At 38.0% G+C, this 21,826-nt stretch overlaps 1 protein-coding gene across 1 annotated transcript in view; it reads right to left on the reverse strand.

Annotated features, from left to right (window-relative positions):
• The window catches only part of LOC149820409 (lycopene epsilon cyclase, chloroplastic-like), an 86,035-nt gene that overhangs the window by 61,601 nt on the left and 2,608 nt on the right, over positions 1 to 21,826 (reverse strand). The window lies entirely within an intron of this gene.

Here is a 21,826-nt window from a genome sequence, read left to right on the forward strand (position 1 = left end):
TGAATGATGATTATTCGGTTATTTTTGCCAAGAATTAGTCAATTCACATTGATATCTTATGGAAGATTGTTGTCTTTTTAACTTCTCAAAGAATTCTCGATTCTTGTTCAAATAGATTGACCATCCACGTAAGCATGATCAAATTGAAGCTGCTGCAAAAAATCACCTGTTCATTCAAGAATTAATTGAGGCAAACAAAAGGATTGTGTGTTGAAGCCTTTCACACAGCTTACAGGCTGAAGTATTCAACATTCTGTTTACATTTCCAAAGTAAACCAAATATTTTCAAAGATACTATGTTTTCAATCTGCGAGGTTTAAAATGCCTGAAAAGAATAACTTGTTTTTTATCCTCCCTGAAAGAAGACATCTCTGCTTGTTATTTTTCTCATACAATGTTTTACATCTGATGCTCACCAACACAGACATCACACGGTTGTCCAAAATCCAGACAACAGATCTATCATGATTAAGAGACATTGGTGATAGCATTTTCTCTCACCAATAACTGCACCACAATCTCTAACCCACCTCTTATACACGCAGCCCTGTTGGAGCATGTGCAACCAAAGCAGGCACATAATCTTTTTCAACTCATCTTAGAAGTGTAATGAAGAAAGCGGAATTACAAATAACAAAGTGTAGAACACTTACAAGTCTAATAATGGACAATTACAAAGAGAATAGACAAGCGCTCAAGTGCATACACAAATCCACTAAGGGTATAAAACCTAAGATTTTTGGCAATTAAAATGAATAAATGATGAACTTTATCTGCATCTATGACATGAGTGCAATTTATTAGTTTTCTTGAAATTCTTGAATTTCTTGATTTTTTTGATTTCGAATTATTATGAAATTAAGTCTCAAGCTATGAAGAACATTGCAAGAATAATTATAAAATTTAAAATATGTTGACTAAACAAAAAAGTAAATGATTTGTATATGTTTAAATTATGGATATTGGATCTAAATCTTAGCATTCAGGTCTAATATGGATTTAGACCTTAAATTAGGTAGTGGATTTAACTAATGTTATTTAGATCCAACCCAATTAGGTTGAAAATAATCCATGACATTTAGATCTAATTAGGGATTAATTGGGTTAGATATAATTTAGGATATTTGGATCCAATCTCATTGGATTGGACCCATAGGGTTAGACGCTCTGAACAACATTATTATTGTTTTGACAAAAATTTTGGCAGATCGGTGGCTCACCTATTAGATCAGAGTTGAACTTGACGTTCCTCATTTTGAGGGCATCAAAATCAACTATCTACACGCCCAAATTAGTGTTGATTTGAGTGTTTTATCATTGACCGAAGTTCATGCCTAATTGTAGATCGAAAATTAACGCTTTTTGATATCGACTAAATTTTCTTGCTAATCTGTGGGCATATAATTAAATCTAAGATCATCATGATGATCTACATTTTGAGGGCTATCAAATCGACTATTTAAACATCGAATTTTGATGAGTTTTTAAGTTTGTAGGCCTCTCGGAAGGTTACCATGTCACTAAAACTCAAGTCAGGCTAAGAAGTCATCACATTTCTACTCTAACTTAATTAATTTTGAAATTTAATGAATTAGGATCCATAATTTATTTTTTTATTTGATTAATAAAAAAGATTAATAGATATTAACATCTTGTATTAGAGATGGGACTCTTATCTAAGTTCATCTATAAATAGAGGCCCACATGAGGAGGATTAACAAGGTTAATTCTCCCTCTCTCTTTCCCATTCTCATTAGAATTCTTCTTCTTCCTTCTTCTTCCTTAAAGCTTTTTCAGCAGCTATTGAAGTTGCTCCAAGGTGCTAAGACGAGAGACGAAGGTGTTGGTACATCCGAGAATATGTTTCAGGTAGGAATCAACCTACGTGTAGCATAGATTGAATGCAAACGAATAAACCGTTCATCTTGCCGATTCTATGGGCTGATCCATGATGGATCAGATCTGAAATAGGTTTGAAAAAGGTTTTGAAAGTGTTTTAATTCATTATCATACTTTAAAACAGATTTACAAAATCGTTTTTGGTAAATCTATGCCCGGACAGCTAATCTGGGAAATCGAGTACCTCGAAACGCATAGTTTTGTATTCCTACGTAATTTTAGATGGTTAAATCTTTGTTTCCAGCATGAATGGATGTATATTTGCTTTCTTGCATGTGTTTACAGCTGAATCATGTCTTTACAAATTTATTTTATGTTATATGGTGTTTTCGGATGCTAGCATCTTAAACTAGTTATTTTATGCAAAAATCATGATTTATTTTGAATGTTTAGATTTCAAAGCATGTATTATGATCGTATGATGTCTCTTTATAAATGTAGATAATTTTTAAATACTGTCAATAGGTTTATATATGATTAAAAAATTGATACTCTACGTTTATGCTTGAGTTTTCTTGCTTTTCTCATCAATTATAAAATAAAAAATGGCTACAATTATTAATAAAAATCTATTTCATATGGACAAATCAAACTATTTGTTGCAGTCAGGGCTGGGCTAGGACTGGGCTTTTAAAAAAATAAATAAATAAATAACTGGACCGGGAGGCAGGACTGGTCTACAGCCCAGTTCTGCCCCCCCCCCCAGCTCCGCCTATGACCATCGGTGGGTTGGGGCTCAGTGGAGGTAGAGATGGTGGTGTGTGAGGCGTGCACGCCGAGGGGGGTCAACCAAGAGGGTGAGAGAGTGAGAAGAGAGGGAGAAGAAAGCAAAGAGGGTAAAAAAAACACACAGAGTGGGGGTTATAGATGGTGGTGGGTGCCTTATTGTATAGGTTGGATCCAACCAACTGAGATTGGGTATAAATGGGGGTTAGAGTGGTTTGGGGTTCGATCCTTATGGGTCCAACCCAAACCGAGTAGGTGAGAGGATGGTTTGGTGGAGGCTTTTGGTTTGGGTTGGATTCTTATGGATCCAACCCAAACTAGGTATTTAAGAGGCATAGTGGGTTGGGTTGGGTCCAAATGATGTTTATTTTTTTGTTTTAGTAATTGGTAAATTATGAGAGTAATGATTTCATTGATTTGTGTTCTTCACTCTCCATCTTTTGCTGTTAATAATAGTTTGTTTTTTGTTTTAGGCTGATTCCATGTGGTGAAGCATAATTCTTTTGACTCTTGAAATTTCAGAAGTTGAATTATTTCCGTATTACATGGAGTTATTCACTCTAAATGATGACCACTACTTAGTTTTTGTGTGTCTAGATTTCTAGATTAGCAAAAATGTATTTGTTGAGCCATCTGAGTTTTCACTTTCTGTGTTTAGAATAAAAAATGACTTCAAATTAATTACTACAAGTATTAGGCTGAAGGTAACTTGTCCATGGGTAGTAAGAACTGGTACTTGATGTGCTGCATAATCGAGCTCTTTTGTTATCTACATTTTTTTTTATTGTCATCCATTTGTCCTTGTGAACTTGTCTCAGTATAAAGACAACCATATATGTTTTAATCTATGTCACATGGGTGAGGGTGCGGGTGCGGGTGCGACACGGGTGCAGCGCAATTTCAAAAATTTTGGACACGGGGACTCGGCTATATATATATTAAAATAAAATAAAATAAAATATATATATATATAAGACTCGGTCAAAGTTGTGCCCATTAGGGGACAGGTGATGAGTTGTGAAGGCATTCTGTACACTTTCTTCATACAGGAATAATTCACTTTTGGGCACTTTCTTCATACACTGTAATAATTCACTTTCTTCGTACAGGAAAAAACCACAAAAACTTGAGTTGTGCCCATTCTGTACTTAAAACTTGAAACTGTACAGGTTTTTTAGTTGTGATGGGTTTTTTTCCTTACAGTTGTAGCCCAGAAAATTTTAAAAAAAAAAATTCAAAAAAAAAATTCCAAAAAATGGACCAAAATGACCCTGGGTGCGTTGACCACACCCAGGGTCGGGTTGACCGAGTCCGAGCCGCACCCGTGTCCGCACCCGTGTCGGTGCGTGTCGACGCGGGTGCGGCGACCTTGGAGCCGAGTCCGTGTGACATAGGTTTTAATGGTCTTAATCTATTGAGACTTGAGAGTTGAGAATCTGAAATGCATATTTCTGTCTCAGATTACATTTACCTCACCCAATTCCCATTTAGTGTCAATCTGAATTTTGCCTTTCTTCATTGTGATGTTGTCTTTGTTTAACAATTTTTCATAAATGCAATCTTTTGAAAGAACTTCCTTTCTTTTTCTCTTTCTTTTTCTTTTTCTTTTTCTTTTTCTTTTTCTTTTTTTTGTCTGCTTCATCATAGTATATTATAGATAGATCTTTCATCTTTATGAATGATGCTTATTTAAAATTTTAAAGTGTTTTAGGTTGATTCATATACTTTTATGATGCAGGTATATTTGCATGTTCTTTGCTTCATTAATGACCATCAGAAGCTATGATCACGACAATTATGATGACGATGATGATTCTTTGTACAATTTGGACTTGGAGCATGAATCGTCTAGTGGTGTTGGGAAGGACAATGCAAGAAAGGGCAAGAGGTCTTCTGATTATCCATATCAGTTTGAGAACAGAAATGAAAATTGTTTTGATGAGGAAGACGAAGAAGAATATGACTTGGATGACTACTATTCTGAAGATGACCAAGATGATGAACCACCTAGCATGCATAAAACAACAGTGCTATGGTGCCATGTATTGAAACAAAAGAAGAGCGGGCAAGGAAAGCAAGGTGGAACCCAAGTTTTTATGTGCAGGCACTGCAAAAATATTTATCATGGGTCATATACTCAAGTTTTTGCACATCTCATGAGATCTTCAAAGGGACAAAGTGTTGGGATTGCCTTTTGCCGTGTAGTTGCAAAAAATATAGAATTGGCAAGAAAAATTAAGAGGCAAGTTCGCCGAGTGGAGGTTTCATCAAGTGCATTTGAGTTGAGGAGATCAAGAATTGATAATCCGAAGAAGCCTATTAGTATGACTGCATCATCTAGTGGAAGCCGAAAAACAGTTGATATTCGTGATACCTTTAAAAAGGTAGAAAGAGATTATGTAGATCACAAAATTATCATATTTTTGTGTGCAAATGTCATACCTTTCAATGTGCTTCGATCACCATATTGGGAAGAGATGATAGCTGCAGTTAGTAAAGTGTCTGGATATAAACCCCCATCATATGAAAAATCGCGAACAACGTTGCTTGATAGTGAGAAAGAGTGTGTTCACAGAGAGTTAAATGAATTTCGAGAAAAGTTTGAGGAGTTTGGAGTTTCCATTGTCTCCGACGGTTAGACAAATATCAAGAACAAACACTTGATAAATATACTTGCATCAAACTGTTTTGGCTCGATGTTCTTATATGCAAGCGATTTTTCTAATGTGCAACAGTCAACTGCAAACATTGCCGAGTTTTTGAAGACGGAATTTAGACTTGTGGGGCCTTCTAATGTAGTGCAAGTGATTACAGACAATGCAGCAAATTGCAAGTTAGCAGGTGAAGAATTAAAACAAACGTATAAGTATATTTTTTGGTCACCTTGTGTTGTACACACACTTAATTTGATGTTTAAGGATTTGGCACATGAGTTTCATTGGTTGGGAGAAACATATTTGCAGAGTAAAGAAATTGTGAAGTATATCACAAATCATTCAAAAGCACTAGCAATCTTTAGAAGCAATGAAAAATTAGAGCTAATAAAGATTGCAAAAACAATGTTTGCTTCACATTATACTACGTTGAAGCGCTTGCTTGATGTGAGGGAGAGCTTGAGGCTTAGAGTAATTTCAGATAGATGGAGCGAGTGGAAGCAATCATGCACGGATTAAACTATGAAAAAAAGGGTTGTTACAACAGAAACAACTGTTCTTGATGAAGAATATTGAGATTCTGTACGTTTAGCATTATTGATTACAAAACCCATCTATAAGATGATTAAATTTTGTGATCAGGAAGGCCCTATAATTGGTGAAGTGTATGAAGGCATGGACAACATGTTGGGGGAAATCAAAGACAATCTTAAAGGACAATCAGATTTATATGAAAAGATTCATAAGATTGTCTCAAATAGATGGGATAGAATGAATGTGTCTCTCCATAGTCTAACCCACATGCTTACTCCAAAATATTACGAGTCAGAGTATCTCAAGATCCCAGCAGCAGGAGGGGTCAAACGAGTTTCTCCTGGTAAAAATTTTATTCTATCTAGTTAATAAAGTTTAAAGTTTAATGATTTAATTATTTTATTATTTCATTTGCATTTTCTTGTTATAGTTATTAAATATTTTTTTTGCAGAAAAGGATAATGATATCTTAGACAGTGCAATGCTCGCGCTTGAAGTCATATCTACTGGAAATGAATAACTATCTACACTTTATAGGTCACAACTTGTGGCTTTTGCATCAAGAAGTGAAAGATTTAGCCGAAATGCAACAAGAATAGATGCACTGAATCCTACAATGTCGGTGCTTAATTGGTGGTGTTTTTATGGTGGTGATACACCTGAGTTAAGAGCATTAGTCATTAAGGTTTTATCTCAACCTATTAGCACATCTTCTGCAGAAAGAGTGTGGAGCACCTATAGTTAAATTCACAATGTTAAAAGAAATAGGCTCAATGAAGATCGTGCTGATACCTTAGTATATATACATTTCAATCTTCGATTAACTGACAGGTATAATTAAACTGTGTTGTACTTTTGTTTTGATATTTTTTTTCTCTTTTTCTATCATTGATTGTTTATTAGCATTCATATTTTATATTCTTGTTATAAAAGGTGCAACAATCGCTACAAAAAAGGACCTAGTCGGAAATGGGATATCAATCCAGAACTTCCTATTGTAGAAGAAAATACGTTGAGATTAAAGGATATGTGATTGAGAGATTTGGATGATAGTGCACAACAAACAAGCACTATTTCCAAATTCAAACCCAAAGATGCACAAACAAGAGCTCCATTACCTCCAATAATCATACGTACAAATGAAGTTGAAGATGATACAAATCAATCCAACAGAGTTAGTAGAACTGTAGATATACAAGAGCGACCATCAGTTCCTCAGGCCGGATTGATCGTTTCTTTAGCAGGAGACCTAGGCAAAGTATGTTAATCACTTGATCTTGTGTTTTTTATTTTTACTTTTTTCTATATATGTATTTTTTATATTTTAAATTATGGTTTTTTAATATTTTAATTTTTTAACATATTCATTATAGGAAATGAATGAAGGAACAGAAGGCATGGTCGTGGAGGACAAGAAGCACGTGATGATGCAGAAAGTTCTCGATCTATTGCTGACTTAAAGGGGAAGAGAAAGATGACAGATTAATGAACTATTGAATTCTTAATTATTATTTTGATGATGTAGTTGAAGTAATCCAACTTAGAAACTTTTATATTACTTTTTTTGTCATGGTTTTGTAATATTTTGTTGGTTTGATATGTACTTTTATTTTGAACCTTGCATGATGAAGTAAAGTAGTGAATTATGTTAATTTTAAGTTTCTAGTTTAGAACTTTATAGCTTATAATTTAAACTTTAGAACTTTATAACTTAAAAATTTAAACATATCTCTATGTAATGTTTGAGTTTATTAATTTCTCATTTTCTATGTTGCAGATATCACAAGATTTACAACAATCAAGTCATTTGATTCTTTCATTGAAAAAGGTACGCCTTTTAATCAAATTTATTAGTTTTCTTAATGCATTATTTAGTGCTTGCATGCATTTGTTAAATGGTTGCAACATGAATGTGAATTATGATCTTTTCTTGATGCATTTTTTTAAAATGCTTGAAAGTTGCAAATGATGCATTTGTTAGATAATTGTAACTTATATTATTTATTGTCTTAGATACATGTTTTATTTTGTCAATGATGAAATAAATCTTATTTTTTGATAAAATTAAAATATATAATTACATTTTTGCTTCCCTTTCGATTCTCATTTGAATCCTATGTCGCTTCCTTCTTCTCTTCTTAGGTCGCTTCCGAGACGCTTCCCAGTTCGCTCCTAAGTCGTTCTGCGCTTCCCACTTCCTAAAATTTTATAAGTGCCTCGCTTCCTGCTTCCCGGTCCCGCTTCCTCGACTGGCAACTCTGGTTTTTACCCTCACTCTTTTAATAAAGATGTATTCTTTTAGCCTTTTAGCTTAACCCCTTTGTGGGTTTATGGGTTTGCACTTTATGTGCATTTAGTAACCCTTTAATGGGTTTGTGTATTCGCACTTTACGTGAGTGATTATTGGTTCATTTTTTAACCTATTGCATTCAAGGTCATCTTTTAACATGGTATCAGAGCGGGTTGTCTTTTGGTGCATCGAAAAGCGTATCACTCAAGAAACTTCAAAGAATGGTGAAGTATTCATTGTTTTTCTTCTCTTTCCTGAAGATTATTCGGTATGTATTCTTTTTCTTAAAGTATCATGCATTATGAAACTATTTTCTTGCTTGTGTTTTCTTTATCATTATGCCCTCTTTAAAAATCAAAATGTATTTTGCACATTTAGTGCTTGTGATACTTGAGCATTGAACTCTTACTTTTCACATATCATATTTCACTTGTTCGCATGTTCTAAAAATATTTTTAAATAATATTTTTTTTAATTGGTAAACTTGATCTTTTTTAGATATATGATTGCTCAAAAATAGGTCGTATATCATGTTTATCTTTTAAATTTGATGTCAATCCTATTTGAACTTGTGTATGTTTTTTTTTATTATTATGTTGACTTCAAGTATTAAAAGCTTTTTGTAAGGCCCCTTTTGGGATTCAATATATTGAAGTTCATATTTTTTTCCATGCCTTTGTGCATGAGTATTTGTGCCGTTGTGCACACTTATTTTTTTGGCATTGTGTTTATACACAAATACTCTTTTTATAGAAATTTTTACATAGATGAACATACATGGTTGTGATAAAATTCTTTGACTCTTTGAATTTAAATCTTACAAAATAACTTTGGTATTTTAAAAGTTATCTCTTGCGTATACACTTAACTTTGCTTGAAAACATGAATTACATATGTGTAGGAAGCTCTTAAAGAAAGTTCGATTGAGATTGAAAATTTTAGTATATGAAGGATTGTGATAATTCACATACTTCTCTACATATTCATCAATTACCCATAACATATAATAGTAATTTATGGTTTTTTTTTAGAATCCTCCAGGTAGTGATGTTTTTTCAAATATAATTGTCTTCAATTATGTAAGATTGATGATTTTTGCATAGTTGTTTCGTGATTGACTTATAAGTTAACATTTAAAATTGTATATATATAAGTTAACACTAAAAGAGTATTATTGGTATTTGATTAATACACTTGACTCTCATTTGAAACCTAATCTTTTTTTGAGGACCTCTCAGAGTCTTGTTTATGTGTCTTAGTGCACTTTTTAATTGATATATGAATTTGGTAATTCTTGAATATGAATATCTCACATTTGAATCAAGTCTTTGTCTTCTTTTTTTTTATGAACCCTAAGTGGTTCTTGTTCGTGATAACTATTTATGAGAATTCTGCGATCCTTGTGAAAAGAAGGATTGTAAAGGTCCTTCAATGTTTTTGGTTTATTTAAGAATCTTGGTGGTCTCTTTTGAAAAGTTTTTGTGGTATGTTGTATGAACCATTGTGTTCATTAAGAAAGATCTTTTAAAGAATTTCCCACATGATATAGAACCTTAGTATGCATTATTTGCCTAAAATTTCATATTGTGTTTATTGCATAATAAGATCTTTTGGTATAAAAGATTTCATTTCTTGAAGAATGGACTATGTTAAGCTTAATCCTTTAGTTTGGATTTTCTTCTAATGGTGCAAGTTTATAAACTTGTTCATTCGTGTGTTAATTTTTCACAAGAGATTTCCAAACCTCCTGATTGTATCACTTCTATTAAAGGATGCCTACGTTAGCCGTAATGCGTTCTCATTTTCTTGCATTGAATTGCACTTGTTGAGCATATAGTTGCATAATTAAAACTTGGTTTTATTCTTGGATTATCCCAAAATTGTTCTTTCACATAGCATTACATATTCGAAAGAATGTTGTTTTTAAAAGAGTATTCTTTGCCTTTTATGGCACTCTTATTGTCCATCACAGGTTGTTATTTAATGCATCACTTTTTGGCCTTGTTTTTGTTATATCAGAGATGTTTGTTGAAGTGAGTTATGTGCACCTCGTGGTATGTCTTTTTAGATTGTCAACATGTAGTTTGACTCTAAATGACTTTTTATGTGATCTCTGATTATAACTTGTCATTGTTTTTATTATGGATGCTCTTAATTATGTATATCTGTGATGGATGTCTAAGGTTTGGATTCTGGAACCATAGTGTTTCTAGGTATATTGAAAAATTAATATTCTTTAATTGTATTTTCATTACAAGCTTTCTTACCTCCAGTGTTTTCTCATGTTTTATGCCCCTTATCTAAGTGTCATCATATGTAGACAAGAATTGTTTGTTCACACCTTTGTGTGGGCTTTTAGCTCATTGTTGGTTGTTTGCTCTTGTTCTAATAGTTGATACACTTGTTATAAGTGTCATTATATGTAGACAAGAGATATTTAGTCACACATTCGTGTGTGTTTTTAGCCCATGGTTGGCTTTGTACTCTTGTTCTAGTAGTTGAACATACTTGATTTTGAGTGTCATTATATGTATACAAGAGATGTTTATTCACATTTTTATGTGTGTTTTTAGACCATGGTTGGCTTTTATCCTCTTGTTCTAGTCGCTGAACACACTCATTTTAAGTATTATTATATGTAGACAAGAGATGTTTATAACTTTATACACACCTCCGTGTGTGTCTTTGACCCTTTATTGACATTATATTTATGTTCTTGTTCTAGTCGCTTATACACTTGATTTGTTGGGCTTTGGAGGTCTAATAAGGTGATTGCTTGTAGTGGATGAACTATTGTTGAGATTTGCAAAATTCCATATTTATGGGAATTTGAAATTTGGTTTTGATATGAGATTTTCTAACTCGTGATCATGTTAAATTTTATAAACACAATTGCTATGAGCACATGATTTTCGAATCAAAGAATATACTTTTTATTGTTTCATAAGTAGACGAAAACTTTTGAACCCTTGTGTTTATACACTTTGATCTGGTTCATACATTCTCTTTTATCAATGATCTTAAGCATTTCTGTTGTGAAATTTCTTTCAAGAGAATTGCTCTATTCAATAACACTTGTTTTTTTAAGCTCAAGTAATATATGATTGAAGCATGTTCATTGGTGACTCTTTTAGTGTTGATTCATTTCATTACATGATATCATATGCATATGCTACTAATGGCTTTTTAAGCCCTCGCTCAATAAAGATTCATATATTTTTTATGTGTTGCCTCTTTAAAGGCTTTTTATGTTGTCCCTTCGTGGACTATTTCGATATTCCCCATTTTGAGTTCTTGTTTGTCCATTATTGGACCGTGTGAATGCATTAAGCATTCTTATTATACATTTTCGCATACATTTTAAAATTCTCACTTTTACTTATTTTCAAGTATATGATCTTGAAATTGGGTCTATATGAGACTTCTTGTAATGCCCCAAAAATCCAGGACTTGTAACTTTTAGAATAGTTTAGAAAGGTTTGAAATCATACGATTATCAGAGTTTAAATAGTACTTCAGCGGAAAATGATATTTTTAAAACCACAAGTCAATGGACCTTGAGCGCATTACATCGTAAACTTTCCTTTGTCGAATCCCGCACAACTATTGAAATCAAATGGTTTTGAAATGCAGTTTCAATAATTGAGAATTTGTAATTTTTGAAATACACTTCATACCAAATTTACCAACATGTCCTCAGAAGCGAAACATCAGGGAAAGAGCTCTATCTTGATCTCATTGCGCCATCGTGTCATCGCAGAGTGTATCACCTATACATTTCATGCCCATAAAATGGGTCAGTTTCACTAAAAACTGGTAGGTGCACATACAAGACGATATAGAACATAGTTAAGCAAAATAATTTAATATGTCAAGTAGACAGGCAATTATATAGCAATTTAATTTCAACAGATTCATGGAGTAACTATCATGAGCAAAATGCTAAAACTATTACAAGCATTTCACTGGCATAAGTAGGCTAATTATTATAAGCAAAGCACTGCATAAGCAAGCAAAATACGATGCTACATCAACCACACACACAATTTCATAAGTATTGAAACCCGTTGCATGCTATAGCTTTCATACGTGCATAACTCAACAAATTGTGTGATCGGATTTAAATTATGTTTCGATATTAACTGGCCAAGTGGGCGTACAAGGCACGACTCTAGAAACAGCCTAGACTGATCCAGGGGTTTATTATGCTATGTATTTTAAGATAACCCGGATAGCTGACTGAGTCCGCACCTAAGGGGACGGTCAGTGACCAAGAGAGAAATCCCCAAAGCAGCATAAACAATGGATGCATCCCGAACATGGAGAGCTACCACCTAGGATAATTATGGTAGTCCCTTTCCCCTAACTCTGATGACTGGGGAAGCCGAGTCTTTTGCTCGTAACTGCCATTAATGGATTGTCCATCAAAGTTTTTGTACCTTCCCGTCCTCTCTCCTGACAGGAGTCAGCGGTTCGAATGAGTACATCAGAGGTAGTTAACTGAAGACCCATTCTACATACTCTGGTCTTTCGACCCAACTCGAGTATCTTGCCGGTGAAGGCGGAAATCATCACTTATTTAGGTGATCTCAGTATTATGTTATTTGCACTCATCAAGGTTGCCACAACCTACTCATCCAATCATCGCAACGTAAGAAGACGTAATTGTCAAAAAGTACGACTACGATAAAAGGGATATGGTTTCACCAAAGAAACCCCAACAGATATTATCTGTATAAGAAGTAACACAACACAATTTGACAAGATAAGTCTTGAATTCATTTCAACAATATTTTGCATATTTCATGATACAAGGTCATCTCGGATCTCTCGTCTGATCAACAAAGTACTTAACATTGAAAGAATCTGAATAGGGCTTCAAGATAGTGCGCCTTCAAGCTTTGGAGAAAAGCCTTTAATCTGAAAATACAAAATAAAGAGAAGAGAGGAGAGGGGGAGAAGAGGAGGATGCCAAATGAAAAGTAGGGCACGTTAAAAGTATCGTGACCCTCTCTTAATAAGATATATATAGGATCTAACACTACTGAACAAAATACATGAAAAAATATACAGAATTACAAGTATGCCACCGCCCAAGCATGGGGAAAGCATACGCTCGGATATGGATCCAATATCGGATCCATATCCGATACAAATACAATTCTAACATTCTAACATCCCCCCTCAAGTTGTGCATGAGTTTTCATCATGCCCAACTTGTTCTTCAAATGCCAAAACTGTGATCCAGTGAGTCCTTTGGTGAAAAGATCAGCAACTTGTTCAGAAGTATGTATATATGCAGGGGAGATTTCCTCATCTTCTATTTTCTGACGAATGAAATGTTGATCAATCTCAATGTGCTTGGTACGACTGTGAAGTATGGGATTGAATGAAATTTTAATGGCACTTTGATTGTCAACCAGCATGGAAGATTGAGCAATAGGAAGAGATAATTCCCCAAGGAGGTGACGAAGCCAAGTAGCATCGGCAGTGCCAGCAGCCATGGCCCTATATTCAGCTTCTGTGCTGGATTTTGCAATGGCGCGTTGTCTGCGACTACTCCAACAGACAAGATTAGAATTGAGAAAGACACAATAGCCAGAAACAGATCGGCGTTCATCAAGATCGCTTCCCCAATCAGCATCAGTGTAAGTAGAGATAATATGACCATCCACAGTAGGAGACATGCGTTTATAAGTAAGGCCATCACCAATAGTCCCCTTGAGATAACGTAAGATACGCTTGACAGCTTCCATATGAGTGTCTGTGGGAGCATGCATAAACTGGGAAACTTGATTGACAGCATATACAATGTCGGGCCGAGTAAATGTCAAATATTGAAGTTTCCCAACAATACTGCGGTAAAGGGTTGGAACAGGATATGCAGGACTGCCATCTGAAACGTTCAACTTTGCATGCAAAACGCTGGGCGTGTTAATGGGCTTACAATCAGACATACCAGAGGATGTGAGAATATCAAGGGCATACTTGTGTTGAGAAAGAGTGAGGGAATCCTCAGTCCTGTCTAATTCAACACCCAAAAAATATCTGAGGTCCCCGAGATCTTTCATTTTGAAGTGTTGTTCTAACACTTCTTTGATTTGGACGATATGAGAGGAAGTATTTCCCGTGAGAACAATGTCATCCACATATATCAATAACCAAGTAGTGATCCCTCCTTTGTGATAGATAAAAAGAGAATGATCAAGAGCACTCTTCTGAAAACCAGCTTCTTGAATGTGAAGGGAGAACCTTTCAAACCATGAACGAGAAGCCTGTTTTAACCCATATAATGACTTGTGCAACTTGCATACCCATAGATTAGAATCATTAGTAGCATATCTTGGTGGTTGTTCCATGTAGACGTCCTCTTTGAGGAAACCATGAAGAAAAGCATTTTTGACATCAAGTTGATGTAATGACCATCCAAAAGTAACAGCAAGAGAGAGAATAACTCGAATGGTACTCATCTTAACAACAGGGCTGAAAGTCTCATCATAATCTTCCCCATGTTGTTGAGTGAAACCTCTAGCCACAAGACGAGCTTTATACCTATCAATACTGCCATCTGGTTTATATTTGATTTTATAAACCCATTTAGACCCAACAACATTCTTATCCCTTGGCCGTGGAACGACTTCCCATGTTTGACATTCATTCAAGGCTTCCATTTCTTCATTCATGGCTTCAATCCAACGGGAATTTTGAGAGGCCTGAGAATAACACTTTGGTTCAGTCTGTTTATGCAAACTGGTCATAAAAAGCTGAAAATCCAAAGTAAAAGTGTTATAGCTTATCCATCTATCCACGGGATGTCTCGCTCGAGTGGACCTTCGTGGATGAGAAGGAACGATAACAGAATCAGTAGTAGAGGCAGGAGTGCGACGAGAATAAACCAAGCCAGAAAATCTGTCTAAAGGAGGATCAGCCATCTGAGTATCAGATATTTCTGCTTCAATGTGAGTACTGTCAGGAGGGGCTGGAAAAGTGGTCGGTTGAATCCCATCGCCTAAGATATTAGCACATAACCATGGATCATATAGTCTGGACGTTGAATCATGAATAGCCTTGGAAGCAGTGTGAAACTGCAATCTGAGTTCATCAAAAACAACATGTCTTGAAATATGTATACGGCCTGTTAGGGGATTATAGCACCTATAGCCTCGATAATGGTCTGCATAGCCCACAAACTGACACATTATAGCCCGAGCCTGAAGTTTGTTCCGGAGGCTGGAATCAACATGAACATAGCAAATGCATCCAAAAACCCGAAGCTCATCATACTTAGGATGCTCATGATTCAAAAGAAAGAAAGGAGATTTCCCTGCGAGAAGAGCTAAAGGCAATCGATTTATAACATAAACGGCCGTGTGAAATGCCTCAGTCCATAGAGTCATAGGGAGATCAGTGTCATGGAGCATGCTTAAGGCAGTCTCTACAATGTGTCGGTGCTTGCGTTCTGCAATGCCATTTTGCTGTGGTGTGTGTGGACAAGATATTTGTCTAGTGATGCCATGATTCAGCAAGTATTCAGTAAATTCAGATGATAAATATTCACCACCACCATCACATTGAAAAGACACTATGTTGGATGAAAATTTATTTTGGATGAGGGCATGAAATTGGCTAAACAAACGGAACACTTCAGATTTGTGTTTTATGAAGTGTATCCATGTATAGCGAGAAAAAGAATCAACAAAAATGACAGTATCTACTGCCGGAAGGAGATGAGACAGGAGCTGGTCCCCAAACATCAGAGTAAATCGTTTCAAACAATTTAGAAGCTCTTTTATTGATGGAATTAAAAGGAAGGGCATGACTCTTACAAAGTTGACAGCTTGAGCACATGCCTGACTCACTAACAGGTCTCAGACTGGATTTGTGCAACAATCCATTATTAACAAGGCTAGAAATAAAAGAATGACTACAATGGCCTAATCGATTATGCCAAATGGACGGCATATCAATTTGAGTCAAATTGACTTCATTCGGACTGATAGGAAAAGAAACAGATGAACTGGACTTGGACACTGGAGGAGCTTCTTTGAGGACGTACATGTTGCCTTCACGAATTCCTTCAGCGAATATCGTCTTGGTGAGAGGATCCTTGACAAAAACAGAGGAAGGAGTGAATTCAACTGATGTGGAAGAGTCATCAATGAGTTTAGATACTGAAATAATGTTTTTCTTGACATTAGGGACGACTAAAACATTGTGTAAAGGAAGAGAAGTATGCGGCAAAGAAACATATGCATTACCAATGTGAGTAATTTTGTGGTGAGTGCCATCACCTGTAACTACAGAACCTTTTGCTAAATATGGAGATGCACTAGAGAGTTTACCTGCATCATCAGTCACATGGGCGGCAGCACCAGAATCCACATACCAGACACCATCATCATTTTGTTTGAGATTCAGATTAGAAATAGTTGTCATTAAGAGTTGTTGTGCATCGGGCGTGAATGAGGAGGAAGACGCTCTAGAAATGATAGAGGGGGTTGGCCTGTGATCACGTCGACCTCCCTTAGCTTTGTTCTGAGGATTGTGCCAACATTCAGATTTAACATGTCCTCTCTTGTTGCAATAGAAACATGTAGGGATACGCTTTGGCATGTTAACAAGAGTGCTGCCCTGAGGAGTAGGAAGAATACCCTTTCCTTGTCCGGATGTATGAGCCCAAGTATGTGCACGCTGTCCTGACACACCATGTGTAGAAGTAACTAAAATACTGGGCGAAGTAGAAATGGAAGCATCATGCCTGTGAACTCTACTAGCCTCATGCTGGATCAATTTTGCCTTTAAGTCTTCAAAAGAGGGTAAGACAGGGAGAACCTCCAGAGCAGTGCAAAATATATCAAACTCTGACCCTAGACCACTAAGGGCTTGCTGAACTTTATCCTTGTCTGAAATAGGATGGCCAATAACAGCAAGTTGATCGCTTACATTTTTAATCTCATAGAGATACTCGAGTACAGATCTGGAACCTCTATTTATGCTTTGAAATTGACGCTTCAATTGAAGATATCTAGCTTCTGAAACTTGAGAGTATGTATTTGCAAGCGTATTCCATAGTTGAAAAGCTGAGATATCATCATCTATACCTGCAAGCACTTCTTCAGAGAGGGTAGAAGTAATATAAGCAACTAAAGCCTGATCATGTGCCATCCATACGGCATATGCTGGATTAGGGATATTATCTGTAGCAGTCACCGAACTAGTAGCATCCTTTGTTTCACCCAAAATCAATTCAGGCGGGGCTGGAGTAGAGCCATCAATATGACCATATAGACAATGGCTCTTAATGAAAGGGACTATCTGACGTTTCCACGTCAAATAGTTGGAATGGGTTAACTTTTGGGAGATGAGTTGGGAGAGAAAACTCGAAGAGAGGGTGGACATGATTATGCTGATATAATATTTGTGTTTCCAAAGGTACTCGGCTGAAGGATCAGGCACTTGGCTGAAGAATGAAGATTAAACTCAGCAGATCGTGGCCTGGTTGACAGGCGTGATGAAGAAGGCAGACGTAACTCAGCAGTTCGTCGATCGTGGCTGGAGAAGACTCGCTCGTGGCTGGAGAAACAGGCGTCGATCGTGGGTTGCTCTGATACCATGAAAGAATCTGAATAGGGCTTCAAGATAGTGCGCCTTCAAGCTTTGGAGAAAAGCCTTCAATCTGAAAATACAAAATAAAGAGAAGAGAGGAGAGAGGGAGAAGAGGAGGATGCCAAATGAAAAGTAGGGCACGTTAAAAGTATCGTGACCCTCTCTTAATAAGATATATATAGGATCTAACACTACTGAACAAAATACATGAAAAAATATACAGAATTACAAGTATGCCACCGCCCAAGCATGGGGAAAGCATACGCTCGGATATGGATCCAATATCGGATCCATATCCGATACAAATACAATTCTAACATTCTAACAAACATGTCGTGCATGTCTAAAAGTACGGAACACTGAAAAAGGGAGGTGCGTAGGCTTCTCAAAAGGAACACCCAACACACAACTTCATAACGATCCAAAGAATATAGGAGTGCTCATTTGGCACGATTCATCCTTAAAAGCCACAATGCCACATTAAGTCATTCACACAAGGCACAACACTATCAATCTTGCATCCAAAATTTATCTTAGTATCGACATGCGACACTAGATTGATAAATGAAGAATGGGTCCTTCAACAGAACCCCACTCATTCATAGGCTCATGCCCCTGATCAGGGTTATTCGAATCGGGGTTATAAAATATTTCTCCCAAGTGTGTGGACCTGGGAGGGCCCAAATGTGACTTCGCAATCCGACAGGACTTAAAACTTAACTTTGCAAAAGTTGTGCATTTTGAAGAGCACTGGGTTTGCAGAAGGAAATCCTCTTTAAAAGAACTATAGCGCACAAGCGCAACTTCTAGTGTTTTGAAAACAACTGAAATCAGGTTAGGCACAAGACTATATTTATATAAGTACATATTTACCATAAGTGTGAGCATATGCAGATTATAACATGACAACAAGCAACTCTCGACTTGCAATGTCGCACATCGAGCGAAAAGCACATAAGTAACACACGAGGTACCAAAACCATACCTTGACCACTTAGATAGGCAAACACCTAAGGTCATAAGTAATACACGAGACAGGAAGTCGTACCTCACTCAAAGGAAACGTGCAGGCAAAAAATGGATGCAAGCAAACAAGGGCATATGTATTTCAAGAAATACGAAACCACACCTCAACTCATAAGCAACTATGCAAAATAATGATCGAAGAATGAAATTGTACATCGACCCATAGGAACGTACAGGCAAGTATATATGCAAGCAATTAAGGGCATAAGTATTGCAAAAAGTATGAAACCACCTTCAACCACGTAAGCAAATACGCAAATTAATACTCAAAGAGTAAAATCATACCTCGACTCATAAATATGCAGACAAGAAAATATGCAATGCAGAAGCAATATAAATCTAAGCATATCTAGCATGGGCATCTTAATTATTTCAACTTAAATAGGTTCATTTATTGCCCTTTGTGCGACTTTACCCTACCTCGGAATGTTGTGTAGCTGCGTACGCCTACGCGTGAGGATAATTACGAGGGTCGGACCGCGGAGAACGAACGGGGCCTATTGCGTAAGTTGCAAAGGTACGTTATTAGTATGCATTGAAATGAATAGGAAAAACGACAACAAAGGACTGGGGTCTCGGCTTCTCTGCAAAACAAGGCAGGGATCAACGGTCCCTGCTGACCTGAAACGGAATGGGGTAGGGTCCAATGACCCATGCCGCCAAAGAAAACAGGTGCAGGGGCCATCGGCCCCTGCCGGATATTTAATGAAGGGCAGGGGCCTCGGCGCCTGCCGGACAAAGCAACGTATGGCAGGGGCCTCGGCCCCTGTCTGACAAACATTAGATGGTAGGGCCTCGGCCCCTACCTGACAAAACAGCCGACAGGGAGTGAGACCCTGACTGTCGAAGACAGCGAGACGACAGGGGACGAGCCCCTGCCGACAACACTGAGGCGTCAGGGGGCGAGCCCCTGCCGACAACAGCGAAGCGGTAGGGGGGGGGGGAAGCCCCTACCGACAGCAGCGAAGCGGCAGGGGTCGCGCCCCTGCCGACGGCAGCGAATCGGCAGGGGTCGAGCCCCTGTCGATGGCAGCGAATCGGCAGGGGGGGGAGCCCCCGCCGTCAGCACCGAAGCGGCAGGGTTCACGCCCCTGCCGACAGCACCGAGGTGGCAGGGGGCTAGCCCCTGCTCGCCGGCGAAAGGTCGATGGCAGGGGAACAAACCCCTGCCGAAGAGAGAGAGATCCGGGCGGCAGGAGCCACCAGCCTCCTGCTGACCCCTTCGCAGGTCATGGCATAGGGGAGGGAGACAGGGGGGCGACCGACCTCCTGTCGGTCGCCCGATCTGACACAAGGAAGAGAAGGGGGTCCGCAGGGGCCATTGGCCCCCTGTCGGCTCTCCGACGTACCCCCAGAGAGAGAAGGAGTAAACAGGGGCCCCGTAGGCCCCCTATCGGCCTCTGACGGATACGCAGGGCGCGGCAGGGGCCGTGCGCCGCCTGTCGGCCTCCCTGCGAACCCCTAAGAAGGGGGAAAAAGAGGGAGGTGAAGAGAGAGGGCACAGCAGGGGCCATCAGCCTCCTGTCGTGCCTTCCGGCAAGATGACAGAGAGAGAGGTGAAGGGAGGAGACGGCGTACTTGGGGAGAGGATCGCCGGCGTCGTCAACGGTCGCAGCGGCGGCGGCGATCGGACCAGCAGGAGGAGGCGTCGGCAGGCAGACGAGGGAAGAGGGCGCGAGGGGGAGGAGGCGTCGATCGGGGTTGCCGGCGAGGCTGTCGCCTGTAGGGAACGAGAAGGGGGGGCAGGGCATCGATCCTCCCCTCCTGCAACGCTCTTAAAGAGCTCGGGGAGGGGTGACAAATGGGGAAACCCCGATGGGTTTCCCTTATCGGGTCAAAGGCACGGTGAGGTGCGGCGCACAGGAGAAAGGCCTCCTGTGTCGGGTTATGAAACCCTAACGATGACGGGCCCGGGTCGGGTCCGGACCCGACCCGACCTGGCCCGGGTCTGAATTTTTTTTTCTTTAAAGTGGGTTTTACACTTCTTGAAAATACATTTTGTATGCATAAGTAATTATCTTGTCTTGATGGATCCTGTGCTTTAAATAAGATCATTATGCTTTTATAAATGATGTTTTCTTAATGATATTTTCAAATTCTACTTCATTAAAATGCAAAGATATCTTTTACTTGGATCTTTTTTTTGTTTGTTCCACAGGATCTTGAAGATGAGATAGAAGAAGTACCTTTGATAAGATCATGGAAGGTGTTTTGGGATGATCACCATTAAAGACAATTGGAGGAAGACTTTTGCAAATCTCAATGGCATCTTTACTGAAGACTCTTGAAGACTTGAGATTCTTCCTCTTATATTCTTCAAACTTTTTTGTTTTCCCACGCAAAGTTTGAGGGGGGTGTTAAAATATTGATGTACACCATATATATTATATATATATATATGTGTGTGTGTGTTTCTGTTTTATCCAAAATACCTATTAGGGGCATTTTGGTCATTTCCCTTTTCTGTAATCCCCTAGACAAACTAGGAATTAATTCTCCTTTTATTTTAGTTAGGAAACCTTTTTATTTTTCTTATTTTTTACTGTTTTGGCCTTGTAAACCTTTTGACTAAAGTCAACATTTGACTTTAGTCAAAAAGGTAGAGAGACGTTGGGCTCCCAACGGCTCTAAATAGAGTCGTTGGGAGCCCAACGACTCTCTCTCCCTAGCTCTCCCTTCATGTATAAATATGGGGTAAACCCCCCTTACAATGTATTCTTTTGTGTGAAGGGTTCTTACCCTCACTCTCTTAATAAAGATGTATTATTTTAGCCTTTTGGCTTATCCCCTTTGTGGGTTTATGGGTTTGCACTTTATGTGCATTTGGTAACCCTTTAATGGGGTTGTGTATTCGCACTTTATGTGCGTGATTATTGGTTCATTTTTTAACCTATTGCATTCAAGGTCACCTTTGAACAGAAACTTCATTCTTCCTGTCTCACCAAAACACCAACAATAGCGGCCAAGGGGAGACTCGTATTCAACTGCCTCTACCTAACATTAGCTCATCAGAAGAGTCCTCGCCCACATTTACACCATCCTCTACCAGCCTAGAAGAGGAAAATGAACCCAATGACACTGAAACCCAAAC

This window comes from Nuphar pumila, chromosome 12 (assembly GCF_984573655.1).
Source record: "Nuphar pumila chromosome 12, dmNupPumi1.hap1.1, whole genome shotgun sequence".
Taxonomy (NCBI): Eukaryota; Viridiplantae; Streptophyta; class Magnoliopsida; order Nymphaeales; family Nymphaeaceae; genus Nuphar; species Nuphar pumila.